The sequence below is a fragment of the Somniosus microcephalus genome, unplaced genomic scaffold (genome assembly GCF_052327205.1).
Source record: "Somniosus microcephalus isolate GS21.2 unplaced genomic scaffold, FLI_Smic_1.0 scaffold674, whole genome shotgun sequence".
Classification (NCBI taxonomy): domain Eukaryota; kingdom Metazoa; phylum Chordata; class Chondrichthyes; order Squaliformes; family Somniosidae; genus Somniosus; species Somniosus microcephalus.
This window is the reverse complement of record NW_028225861.1, coordinates 42,719-55,911: the sequence shown is the minus strand read 5'-3', so window position 1 is coordinate 55,911 and position 13,193 is coordinate 42,719. Positions and strand designations below refer to the sequence as shown.

General features: G+C 44.6%; 1 non-coding gene across 1 annotated transcript; it reads right to left on the bottom strand.

The window, feature by feature from the left end:
* Positions 1 to 5,321: 5,321 nt before the first annotated feature.
* On the bottom strand, positions 5,322 to 5,395 carry trnat-agu (transfer RNA threonine (anticodon AGU)). The gene has a single exon. It is a non-coding gene; the product is annotated as a tRNA-Thr (tRNA).
* Positions 5,396 to 13,193: the final 7,798 nt, after the last annotated feature.

The window sequence follows — 13,193 nt, the reverse complement described above, 5'->3', positions numbered from 1 at the left end:
GCAGGACAAGCGGTTAAGGGGACTTTCTTTCAGAGTATTTCTGCTTAGATGCAAATTGCAGGAAATAGAAACATAGAAGATAGGAGCAGGAGTAGACCATTCGGCCGCTCGAGCCTGTTCCGCCATTTAATCAGATCATGGCTGATCATCCAAATTCAGTACCATGTCCCCGCTTTCTCCCCATATCCCTGGGAAGGGTTGAGCGCAGTGTAATCCATTGTGCTTTGCACGTGAGGGTTCGAATCTCGACCTCGTCGTTATTCCGTTACACGTTTGATGCGGATAAACTTTCCGAGCATTTCATTGAATTTTGCGTAAAATAGGCTCTGTAATCGCAATCTCGTCAAAATCACACTGGTGACTCAGGTCTTTGCCCCTGCACTCTTCATATCTTGTTAAAATTAAAACAGACCAGTGGAGTTCTTGAATGAAGGTAGAGCAGGAATCGGAGATTGAGAACCATCTCTACATCTCTTCATTCCTCTGCGATTGGCACCAAATGAAAAACTAGTGAGAACAAAGTCAAATGATTAGGGAGCTGAAACATATCTTTATCGTTTAGGAGGAAATGTAATTTCAAAAATATTTATCAAATTTAATAAGGAGATTTTCTGTTTTAGTGTCTTTAGTTGAGAGGTAGTACAATGAGGAGAAATCCTTGTTCTTTTCGGCATACTCTCATGTGATCTGAAGACTCAGTTGAACGTCATACCAGAAAGATGGGACCACCGACAGTGCAGCACTCCCTCAGTACTGCAATGGAGTGTCAGCCTGGATTATGTGCTCAAATCTCTGGAGTGGGGCTTGCGTTTGCTACCGCTGAGCCACGGCTGACACCAAAACTCAGTTCATTCGGCTGGAGTGAAATGACGGAGCTAAAGGGAAAAATCATAGTGGAGTAAAACTTCAACTTGGCGCTCTAGAAAAATTACACATCGTAATCGGCCGCCCGTTATACAAATCGCCCGATTTATCTTTCCATCGATTTCATAAGCAATGATAATCAGGCCTGACTATAATGGGCGAGGTCGTGGTCAGTCAAGGATCACTCTGGATCTGCTTCAACCGGGTGCGCTCACAATCCCGAATCATTTAGTGTGTTAGTCCATTTTAAAGAAAAGCAATTCCAGTTGTGATGACCGAGTTGGTGAATTTTAACTAAATGCGGCGGGGCTCTCGCATTTTAATTTGCAAAATTCCCTCAGCGAGAATCATGCCCCAAGACCAACGAGCCGCCGATTTTTGTAGGAAGTTGCATTAGGTTTCTCTGCTCTAGTGCGAACCCAGTTCGCAGAGGACGTGTTCATTAATTTGAATTATGTTTATCTTTTCCTAAATCAACTTCTTTATATGAGCAGTTTCCCTGAATCTGCTCAAAATTCTCCCCATAACAAGACTGTCGCGAAAACCTAATTGTGGATATGGTGTTTGGGCGATTGTCTACACGTAACTTCCGTCCTTGTAATTCTCAACATCATGTTCAGGTGAATCGTTGTTTGTGTTCAATATGATGTCGGAAACATGTACAGATAACTCGTGAGTTTACACATCTTCTCACTTGTGCCAAAGAGTTAGTCACTGCGTTCAAATGGAATCTATTTCCATTCACATTATTCTTTGCCTGATAGTTGCTGGTTTAACAGTTAGAACTGGCCCCACCTGCCCTCCTGTCAATAAGTAACACTGAAGGGCTCCGTTAAACCTCCCATCCGGTATTGGAACACGGTGGGCCTGAGGAACCTAAGAGCCCACGTGGAACAGCTAATAAATAGACAGTTTGTGGAAACACCACTCGTACTTTCGGCTCCGGTCGAAATATCACACCGCAAAAAGCATTAATTATTCTAGGTGAGGCTCGAACGCACAACTTCAGCATATTTCGAAGCTTGGTACTGTTATATAAATACTGCGCGCTAACCGGTTGCGCCACTAGAGCTGCGCTTGATTGGTGCTAGTTATCGGTGCTCATTTACTTGCACATCTCAGGTTGTCCAATCGTGCAGGGGCGCAATATTTTTTAATTGAGGCGCATTGGCTGGGTTTATATGAATGATTGAAGCAGGAGTTACTCTCATGTGTTAGCGAGCTGGTGAATTTACCAAAGGCTGCAACTAGATCCTGATGTGATAAGCAGTGAACATTTTCCCCCAACTCCTAAAATACAGTCTGCAAAATGTGAACCGATGAAAATTCATCACATGCAAAACAAAAAAAGTTTCAAAGTTTTGCCCATGATTCGTTAACCATGTGAGTTACCGGTTGATTAATGACGATTACAACAAACTTCTCACACAGTCTAATGAGATGTATGTAATAGAATAAACAGTTTTCTTAAAGTTTACTCCTCGACGTGGAATGGAATCCGTATTGCAGGGTAAGAGTATTTGTAGATGACAATTGCTGTTCTGAGCTGTTTCTCTAATTTTTTAATGAGGAGCAGGTTCCGAAGTGTAGCGGTTATCACGTCCGTTTAAAGTACAACAGGTCCCTGGTTCAATCATGTTCTGCAGGTAGAGATTAATAAAATACATTAACACCCACACGGTATTCTCCTTTTCTCTATACAGTTTTGTACACACTCAAAATCTATAGAGATACCGACTGTGTGAGAGATCATTACAGAATCCTGCAGCGCTGCCTCTGTTAATAGCAACAGTTCGGAGCCGCATTTCAGGCGCGGCAACAAACCCATGAGCTGGTTTGCTGGTTCCCCAGCTCCCGGAGTAAGTGTGGCCGCGACAACAGCGAAGTTCACTCTGTCTGTCCGGCCCCGCTCTCTCCAAGCGCCCGCTGCCGGTGGAAAGCAGTGATTGCAGCTTCAGAGAGCGTAAACTGCCCATCGCTGCGAAACAAGAAATCACTGAAGCAGAGGAGCGCAGAGATTTGCATGTATAGCGTGTAGGTGAGGATGTCGAGTTTGATATCGATCGACTCATTGTTTTAGAACCGTTGAAATTGAATCTCTCTCCGGCAGATGTTGCTGGCTTACGTATGAAAAGTGCCCTCGAGGTGCAATCGACAAATTTGGAGAGGCCGTGTAGTGGGACAATTTAAAGGATCAGCACAGTTAATGCCGAGAACAAATTAAACAGTAGCTCAAGCTGATGAACCATGCACTGGTGGAAATCCTGGAGGGAGATTTAGAGGAAGTCAGTGGGAAGGGCTGCATCTGCGATTCTAACACTTCCCCAAGCACATTCCGGGCAAGTCATCGACAGTAATAAGAGGGCTTGGAACCAGAATGGAACTGCGGGCACACGTCTCAGTCAAAATGCAATGGCCAATACATGACAAATCCATTTGATTTGCGTTTGATAACCAGTTGATTGGGCCTGTATTCTAGACAGAGTGACTCTTTAGTCTAGGGTTATGAATCTCGCTTTGTGGATTGTAGATTGAAATTTACGAAAGGTGAGCCTCTTTTTAACGTCGACTTCTAACATTGGACTTGCGCTCAAAACTTGTTCTAATCCGCCTAAGAAATGGTTGATCAGGACCAAAATCATTCTCCATCAATCTCCAGCGGCTTAGGAGGAAGGTCAATGCAAACTGTCATGCAAATATCATGGCTTTAAAGAAAAACAATTAAAGTATTCTTTTATCAAACAATCACCGGTGATGGCTGTAAGTATATTTGTGTGTGTCCATATTAGATACGAACGCATTTGTGAGTTGATGTTGTGTTAGATGTAAATGCATTTCCACTTCTGTTGGTTACAAATATGTTTAGATGTATCTGCAATATTTATTATTGTATTGAGTGGGGGAATCTGTGTCAGTTATAGATGTACTTCTGAGCGCTTCAAATATCCAGTCCGACCCCATTCTACCTTCTCATTGCCCCCACGTGGGACACAGCAGACCATCTGTTACATTCGGATTCAACTTTTGCTTTTATTGACACTTAGAAAATGTGAGGTTTAGAAAGTAATAAATCTGCATCCATCAGCCTCTCTGATAACTCTTGGGCGTCCCTTACTCGGTCTGATAGGCCCTGAGCGTCCCTTATCCGCTCCAAAACCTCTTGAGCATCCCTTACACCGTCTGGTACATCCGGAGCGTCCCTTACCCTGTCTGGTAAATCGGGAGCGTCCCTCACCCTTTCTGAAACATCCGGAGCATCCCTTACACTGTCTGGTACATCGGGTGCTTACATTACCCAGTCTGGTACATCCAGAGCGTCTCTTACCCTATCCAATGCATCCGGAGCGTCCCTTACCCTGTCTGATACATCCGGAGCGGCTCTTACCCTGTGAGATATATCCAGAGTGTCCCTTACCCTGCCTGGTAAAACAGGAGCGTTCCTTACCATGTATGGCAAATTCGGAGCGTACCTGAAACTGTCTAGTACATCCGGAGCGTACCTTCCACTGTCTGCTACATCCGGAGTGTCCCTTACCCTGTCTAGTACAACAGAAGCGTCCCTTACACTGTCGGGTAAATCCGGAGCGTCCCTTAAACAGTTTGGTATATTCGGAGCATCCATTCCCCTGTTTATTACATCCGGAGCGTCCCCTACTCTCCTTGATAAATCCTGAGCCTCCATTTTAATTTTTGATACCAAGTTTGCCAAAATTGCACATTTCACCCTTCATCCACAGCTATGTAGCACATCCCGTCGCTCATGCTCATCAACTGTTTAGGGAAAAGCGGCAACTACCAGGTGAACAATCCCAATTCTTCAGTTAGCCTCCCCAGTGCCCTTCATTTCCCAAGGAATGATCTTGTACAATCGGGCTGCTTTGGTTGCAAAGGCCGGCCCTGCTGTCGCAGAGCTTGTCTGTCGAGAGGTCCCGCTGGTCTAAATCAATCGACTGGTTTCAATGCACCAACTCAGATTGGGGCGAATGGCACATGTGCCCCAGGAACAGCGCAGGGAGCAGAGCACATTTACCGGTTTAAGCAGGTGAAAGTGAATGTTAGCAGGAAAGTTGCAATGACATTGAAGGAGGACAGTAATGTAGGGCTGTTGATTGTGGAAGGAAGAAGAATCTGTGCCATGACTCGGATTCGGACTGAGGTTGCTGCGGCCACAGCGCAGAATACTAAGTGCTATACGATAACGGCGACACATCAACAACTGGAGCTCTGCTCTGACCACCACAAAGTAACACATGGCACTGCTTAGAAAAGATGGATTATAGGTGAAGAGTTATAAATCAGCACCGCCAGAAATTAGGAAGTGGTGAAATTCGACCTAGGCCCCGCAGCGATTGGAGCGTTCATCCAGAATGGGAACTAGTGCAGCCAAAATTATATTTCAAAGAATTTTAGCCTTTTCACACGGGAAGAAGCTCACCTCTAGAGATTCATTTAAAAAATGGCCCCGCTGGGAATCAAACCCAGGATCCCCAGTTTACTAGACAGACGCTTTGACCAGCTAAGCCACGGGGCCGAATCCCAATACAATTTCTTGCCTCCACTCATTGATATCTATCAGCTACCAGTCGCTGTCTTCTGGACTCTCAGAACGTTGTTTATTTCTCCAGCTCTCTTTTCTATTCCGCCATGTGTTCCATTGCTGTCTGTATCTCCCGTTTATCTCAGTGTCAAACTGTGAGGTGATTCTGAATGATTACCCTTTGTTTGTGTCTTATATATGAAATAAATGAGGGGATCAGACAATTCTTCCTCTGACACTGGGGAACTAATGAGCCAACATTTATAACAAGATATTGTTTATTGTGATGCAGCAAATACAATATTCCATCTTGAAAGATTGAGGTTCAATTCTGTGCAAAAGTAACTTTGACCCCAACGTGTTTGCATTTGGCCGCCTTTTAATTTGACGTCACAAACGCCACCATTGCACCTCAAGGTGATTAATATCTAAGAATCAGAGAAGTCATGCAGTGAAAGTGTATTTCTAGAAAGGGTTGTGAGACTGTGGAATGCACTGGCCCAGCATAGCAGCAGGTTTAAAACAAGGTTTAAAAACTGGCTGTGTGTGGGAGGAAGGGGAGAGGGAGGCAAGACGACCACAGAAGATCTCAACAGAACATGCTGGAAAAACTCAGCAGGCCAGACAACATCCGTGGAGAGAGAAATAGAGTCAACGTTTCAGGTCGAAACACTTTGACAAGACTGAAAAAGCACAGGAAATGAAACAGATTAAAATCCCAGGCTGGGAGAGAACAAAAGAGAAGTGAAGAGACATTAGGAGATATTCAAAACGAGACGAGATGATGATAGGAGTAGTGGAGACAAAAGATGGCTCCAGATTAGGTGTGAAATGCGCTGGCAGAATGGGAGACAGCTGGCATGTGGGAGAGAAAAAAATGGCGGAGGGCAAAAACTAAAGGTGTGGATAAAAAATATAAGTGAAAATGTAATGGGGGCCGAGGTTATGATTTGAAATTTTTGAACTCTATGTTGAGTCTGGAAGGCTGTAAAGTGCCTAATCGGAAGATGAGGTGCTGTTCCTCGATATTATGCTGAGCATCCATGGAACAATGCAAGAGGCCGAGGACGGTGAGGTCTGAGTGGGAATGGAGCGGTGAATTACAATGACAGGCGACTGGAAGGTCGGGGTCATCCTTACAGACTGAACGGAGGTGTTCCGCACAGCAGTCACCCAATCTGCATTTGGTCTCCCCAATGTAGAGGAGGCCACATCGTGAGCAGTGAATACAGTATACTTGATTGCAAGAAGTACAAGTAAATCACTGTTTCACCTGGAATGGGTGTTTCGGGCCATGGACAGTGGGAAGGAGGGATGTGTAAGGGCAGGTTTTGCATCTCCTCCGCTTGCAAGGGAAGGTGCCGGGTGAAGGGCAAGGGGTTTTGGAGGTGATGGAGGAGTGGACTAGGATATCATGGAGGGAGTGGTTCCTAGGGAATGCTGAAAGGGGAGGTGAGGGGAAGATGTGTTTGGTGGTGGGATCATGTCGGAGGTGGCGGAAATGGTGGAGGATGATCCGTTGAATGTGGAGGCTAGTGGGGTGAAAGGTGAGGACAAGGGGAACCCTATCATGGTTCCGGGAGGGGGGAGCAGGGGTGAGGGCAGAAGTGCGGGAGATAGAATGGACACGGTCGAGGGCCATGTCAACCATGGTAGAGGGGATTCCTCGGTTGCGGAAAAGGAAGACATCTCGGAAATACTGGTGTGGAAGGCGGCATCATCGGATTGTATGCGGCGGAGATGGAGAAACTGGGAGAATGGAATAGAGTGCTTACAGGAGGTGGGGTGTGGAGGAAGTGTAGTCCATGTAGCTGTGGGAGTCAGTGGACTTGTAGTGAATTTTGGTCAATAACCTATCCCCAGAGATGGAGACCGAGAAGTCGAGGAAGGGGAGGGAAGATTCGGAGATGGACCATGTGAAGGTGAGGGAAGGGTGGAAATTGGAGACAAAGTGAATGAAAATGTCTAGTTCAGGGCGGGATCAAGCAACGGCACCAATACAGTCATCAATGTACTGGAAAAAGAGGTGAGGGAGGGGACCCGAGTAGGACTGGAACAAAGACTGTTCTACATATCCCACGATAAGGCAGGCATAGCTAGGACCCATGCGGGTACCGATAGCAACACCTTTGATTTGGAGGAAATGAGTGGAGTCAATGGAGAAGTTGTTATCGTACATTGAAGATCACCTTGAAATCCACTGGCACCGAATCTGATTTAAATCCCCCCACTATATTTAAACACATTTAATGTCATACTCACATTTTGAAGCACTTGAGCGTATTTTTGAGATTTAACATAGAAACATAGAAGATAGGAGCAGGAGTAGGCCATTCTGCCCCTCGAGCCTGCTCCACCATTCTGTGCGATCATGGCTGATCATCCAAATTCAGTACCCGGTCCCTGCTTTCTCCCCATACCCCTTGATCCTTTTTGCCATAAGAATTATATCCAACTCCTTCTTGAATATATTTATTGAATTGGCCTCTACTGCCTTCTGTGGTAGAGAATTCCACAGGTTCACCAATCTCTGGGTGAAGAAATTCCTCCTCATTTCTGTCCTAAATGGCTTACCCCTTATCCTTTGACTGTGACCCCTGGTTCTGGACTCCCCGACCATCGGGAACATCCTTCCTGCATCTAGTCTGTCCAGTCGTGTCAGAATGTTACAAGTTTCAATGAGATCCCCTCTCATTCTTCTAAACTCCAGCGATTATAAGCTCAATCGACCCAATCTCTCCTCATATGTCATTCCTGCCATCCCAGGTATCAGCCTGGTGAATCTTCGCTGAACTCCTTCCATGGCAAGAACATCCTTCCTCAGACAAGGCGACTAAAACTGCACACATTACTCAAGATGTGGTCTCATCAAGGCCCTGTACAACTGCCGCAAGTCATCCTTGTTCCTGTACTCAAACCCTCCCGCTATGAAGGCCAACATACCATTTGCCTTCTTAACAGCCTGCTGCACCTGCATGCTTAACTTCAGCGACTGTTGCACAAGGACACCCAGGTCTCGTTGCACTTCCCCTTATCCCAATCTATTGCCATTTACATAAAAATCTGCCTTCCTGTTTTTGCCACCAAAGTGGATAACCTCGCATTTATCCACGATATATTGCATCGACCATGCTTCTGCCCAATCACCCAACCTATCCAAATCATCTGTAGTTTCTCGGCATCCTCCTCACAGCACACACGCACACCCAGCTTTGTGTCATCTGCAAATTTGGAGATATTGCATCCAATTCCCTTGCCTAGATCAGTAATATATATTGTGAATAGCTGGGGTCCAAGCACTGATCCCTTCGGTACCCCACTGCTTGCCACTCAGAAAAAGACCCGTTTATTCCAACTTTTTGCTTTCTGTCTGTCAACCAGTTCTCTATCGAAGTCAATACTTTGCCCCCAATCCCATGAGCCTTAAGTTTACATGCTAATCTCTTATACGGGACATTATTGAAAGCCTTCTGAAAGTCCAAATACACCACATCCTCTGGTTCTCCCTGATCTATTTTACAAGTTACATCCTCAAAGAATTCGAGTCGATTAGTCAAGCACGATTTACTTTTGTAAATCCATGTTGACTTTGTCTGATCCTGCCACTGTTTTCCAAGTGCTCTGCTATTACATCTTTTACATCTTTTATAATGGACTCTACCATTTTCGCCACTACTGATGTCAGGCTTACCGGTCTGTAATACCCCGTTTGCTCTCTACCACCTTTTTTAAATAGTGGGGTAACATTAGCTACCCTCCAATCCATGGGTAATGTTCCAGATTACATCAAATGTTGGAAGATGATCAGCAATGCATCTACTATTTCTAGGGCCACTTCCTTAAGTACCCTAGGATGTAGATTATCAGGCCCTAGTGATTTATCGGACTTCAATCCCATCAATTTCCCTAACACCATTTCCCTACAAATACTGATTTCTTTCTCTTCCTCCCTTTCATCAGACCCTATGTTCCCCAGCATCTCTGGGGGATTAATTGTGTCCTCCTTTGTGAAGACAGAACCAAAATATGTATTTAATTGGTGTGCCATTTCTTTGTTCCCCATTATAATTCCACTGACTCTGACTGCAAGGGGCCTACGCTTGACTTCACCAATCTTTTTCTCTTCACATATCTATAAAAGCTTTTACAGTCAGTTTTTATGTCCCTGATAGCTTACTCTCATATTCTATTTTCCCCTTCTTAATTAATCCATTTGTCGTCCTTTGTTGAATCCTAAACGGCTCCCAATCCTCAGTTTACTGCTTTTTCTGGCCAATTTATATGTCCTCTCCTTGGATCTTATGCTATCCCTAATTTCGCTTGTTTGCCACGGTTGAGTCACCTTTTTTGTTTTATTTTTATGCCAAACTGGGAGGAACAAATTCTGTCGTTCATCCATGCGGTCTTTGAATGTTTGCCATTGCATATCCACCATCAACCCTTTGAGTGACATTCCCCAATCAATCCTACCCAACTCGCACCTCAGACTATCATATTATGATCGCTCTGACACAAGGGGCCTTGTACAACAAGATTGCTAATTAACCCTTTCTCATTTCATAAACCCAGCCTAAAATGGCCTGATCTCTGGTTGGTTCCTCGACATATAGGTCCAGTAAACCATCCCGTAAACAATCCAGGAATTCCTCCTCCACAGTATTGTTACTAATTTGGTTAGCCCAATCTATATGTAGATTAAAGTCACCCATGATGACTGCTGTGCCCTTGTTGCACGCTTCTCTAATTTCCCTTAACGCTGTCTCTGATCTACAATATCTGCTTTATGTATGTGAAATTATCATTGCTGAGATTAAACAGTTTGGGCATTGTTAGTGGTTCTTAGCTCGAAGGGTGTGTTTCACGTTTTGGGACTTCACATCAATTAAAATGGAAGTTGTATCGGGTTCGAATCCCGGACGCGCCCCAATATTTTAATAGAAGCACTTTCCTCGGGCAGGAGACATTCAACAAGTCTTCAAATAATAACTACCAGAAAAATCAGCGTGTGTTCAGTACATCGCAAGAAAACGGCAATTTTATTATTTAAAGCAGTAATTCTGTCCCAGAAGTGCCGAAACTGTGAGGTAAATATGTTTCCAGAAGCCTGCTCCACATTTTCCACATTGTCAATCTGGGAGCACGGGCAGGACATGCGTGCAGTAAAGGGCCTTTATTAAAGGTTGTTTCTACCGTTTGGAAACAGAAATAATGAAATAAAAGGGATTTTTGGATGAGTCCTTTTGGATAATGATGTTAGTTCGAGGTTGGTGAGAGGTTAAAGTCTCAGGACTGTTAATGCAGTTGGAAGATACGTAGACTGAAAATGTTACAGTCCCCAAGTTAGACGATGTTTTCTCTCCCTGATTGGTAAACTTCTCCCAATTTCTCAACCGAATATTTCACCCAGCTCTAATGGAAAGAAGCTGGAATCGAGTGCGCCTTCCTCCTTCCTCCTTTCCTTCCCTCCTTGCTTCATTCCCTTCCTCCTTGTTCGTGTTTTCCTGCCTCATTGGACAATGAGCCTGACTTTGATTTTAACTCTGTGATCGACATCTTATCAGTTCCAGTCCTAACCTCGTCTTTTTCCAGATTTATTCAAATCTATTTGATGGAAACTCTACAACATTTAGTAAAACCGTCCATTAATGCCTGTGAGATAAAACATGCGTTTTAATGGTGAAGGAAATATTAGAGGACCAGAACAACTCCTGCAGCAATCGAAATAGAGTCAGTGCCCAGCTCTGCTGTTTGGGGCAATCCTCGACTCCTCGTGTTTCATTTTCACTTCGATGCGACTAGCTGAGAGTGAACTCCAATCTACACGGGCTTTACACAGGTTAACAGGCATAAAACAAAGAGCAGGGATAAACGGGTCTTTTTGAGGATGGCAGGCTTTGACTGGTGGGTTACCGCAAGGATCGGTGCTTGGGCCCCACCTATTCACAATCTATATCAATGATTTGGATGAGGGGACTAAATGTAACATTTCCAAATTTGCTGATGATACAAAGTTAAGTGACAGGGTCGGTTGTGAGAAGGACGTGAGGAGGCTTCAAGGGGATCTCGACAGGCACAGTGAGTGGGCTAGAACATGGCAGATGGAAGATAATGTGGATACATGTGAAGGTATCCACGTTGTTAGTAAAAACAGAAAGGCAGAGTACTTCCTAAATGGTGAACAATTGGGGAATGCAGATGATCAAAGGGACCTGGGTGTCCTTGTATATCAGTCACTAAAAGTGAATGTGCAGGTGCAGCAAGTCATTAGGAAGGCAATTGGTATGCAAGCCTCCATGACAAGAAGATTTGGGTACAGGAGTGAAGAAGTCTTACTCCAAATATATAGGGCATTGGTGAGGCCACACCTGGAGTACTGTGTACAATTTTGATCTCCTTTCCTATGGAAGCATATACTTGCCATAGAGGGGCTGCATCGAAGATTCATGAGATTGATTCCTCAGATGGCGGGACCATCCTATGAGAAGAGATTGAGTAAACTAGGCCTATATTCTCTTGAATTCAGAAAAATGAGAGGGGCTCTCATTGAAGCAACAATATTATTATAGGGTGGATGCTGGGAGAATGTTCCCCAAGGCTGGGGAGTCTCGAACCAGGGGCCACAGTCTCAGTATAAAGTGTAGGCCATTTAGGAATGAGATGAGAAGACATTTCTTCACACAGAGGGTGGTGAATTTTTGGAATTCTCTATCCCAGAGGCCTGTGGAGGTTCTCTCATTGGGTATATTCAAAACAGAAGTCGATAGTTTTCTGACTAGTAAGGGCATCAAGGGATATACCGATAGGGCCGGTGAATGGAGTTGAGGCAGAAATCAGCCATGAACTCATTGAATGGCAGGCTGGGCTCGAAGGGCCGAATGGCCTACTCCTGTTCCTATTTCTTATCTTCTTATGTTCTTACACCGCTTGAAAGATTAACAGAAAAAGCAAATGATGAGGGAGCTGGAAGAAAGGGTTAAATTTATCCTTTGGAAATGAAATTAATTTCAAACGTTTATCGATCATAGACCAGTGCAGCTATCTGATTCGCAGCAAGTCAGTACATTTTATTTCTGTTAATCTTTATCCCTGCTCCCGCTCTTCATAAAGAGCACAGCATCCCGTGCCACGAGCATTCAAAAACATTTCAATTATGGCCAACCTCCTGTAATCGCTGCTTTCACCCACTAGCGCTCTTTCCAGCTACCCTCTATTTATTTCAATCACACACTTCAAAAGACTTGTTAAGATTAAGACGGAACACTTCCAACCTAACTGCACCATAACAGCAGGCCAATGGCTCACATTTAAACCCTCGTTGGCAGCTAGGTAGCGCTGCCCGTCGCTTACGCACTACAAAAGTTTTGGTAAAAGCGCCAGCCAGCATCAAAACAAAACCCAGTTCTGCAGTTAACAAGATATCGCAAGATTCTCAAAGGAAATTTCGTGAACAATCAGGCCGCTGTCCTTCTGAAGTCCAGTCCTGCTTTCGCAGTGCTTATCTGTCAAGCGGTCACACAGATCTAAATGGAGCGACTGGCTGTACATTGGTGCGAATGGGATATGTGCCCCCATGAACCACGGTGGTAGCAGAGAGAACTTAACCACGCAAGCACATGAAAGTGAATGTTAGATTAAGGTAATACCACAGGCAAGTGACAAAGAAATGGAAAGAGACAAGTAAAGAATGGCTACTGATTGTGGAAGAAGAAAAAACTGGGAGAAGAGGCGGGTTTGAATTATGGAGCATCAAGCTCAGGCGCGGGTTTAAAAGGAGTAAATAGGTTTTCGCCGC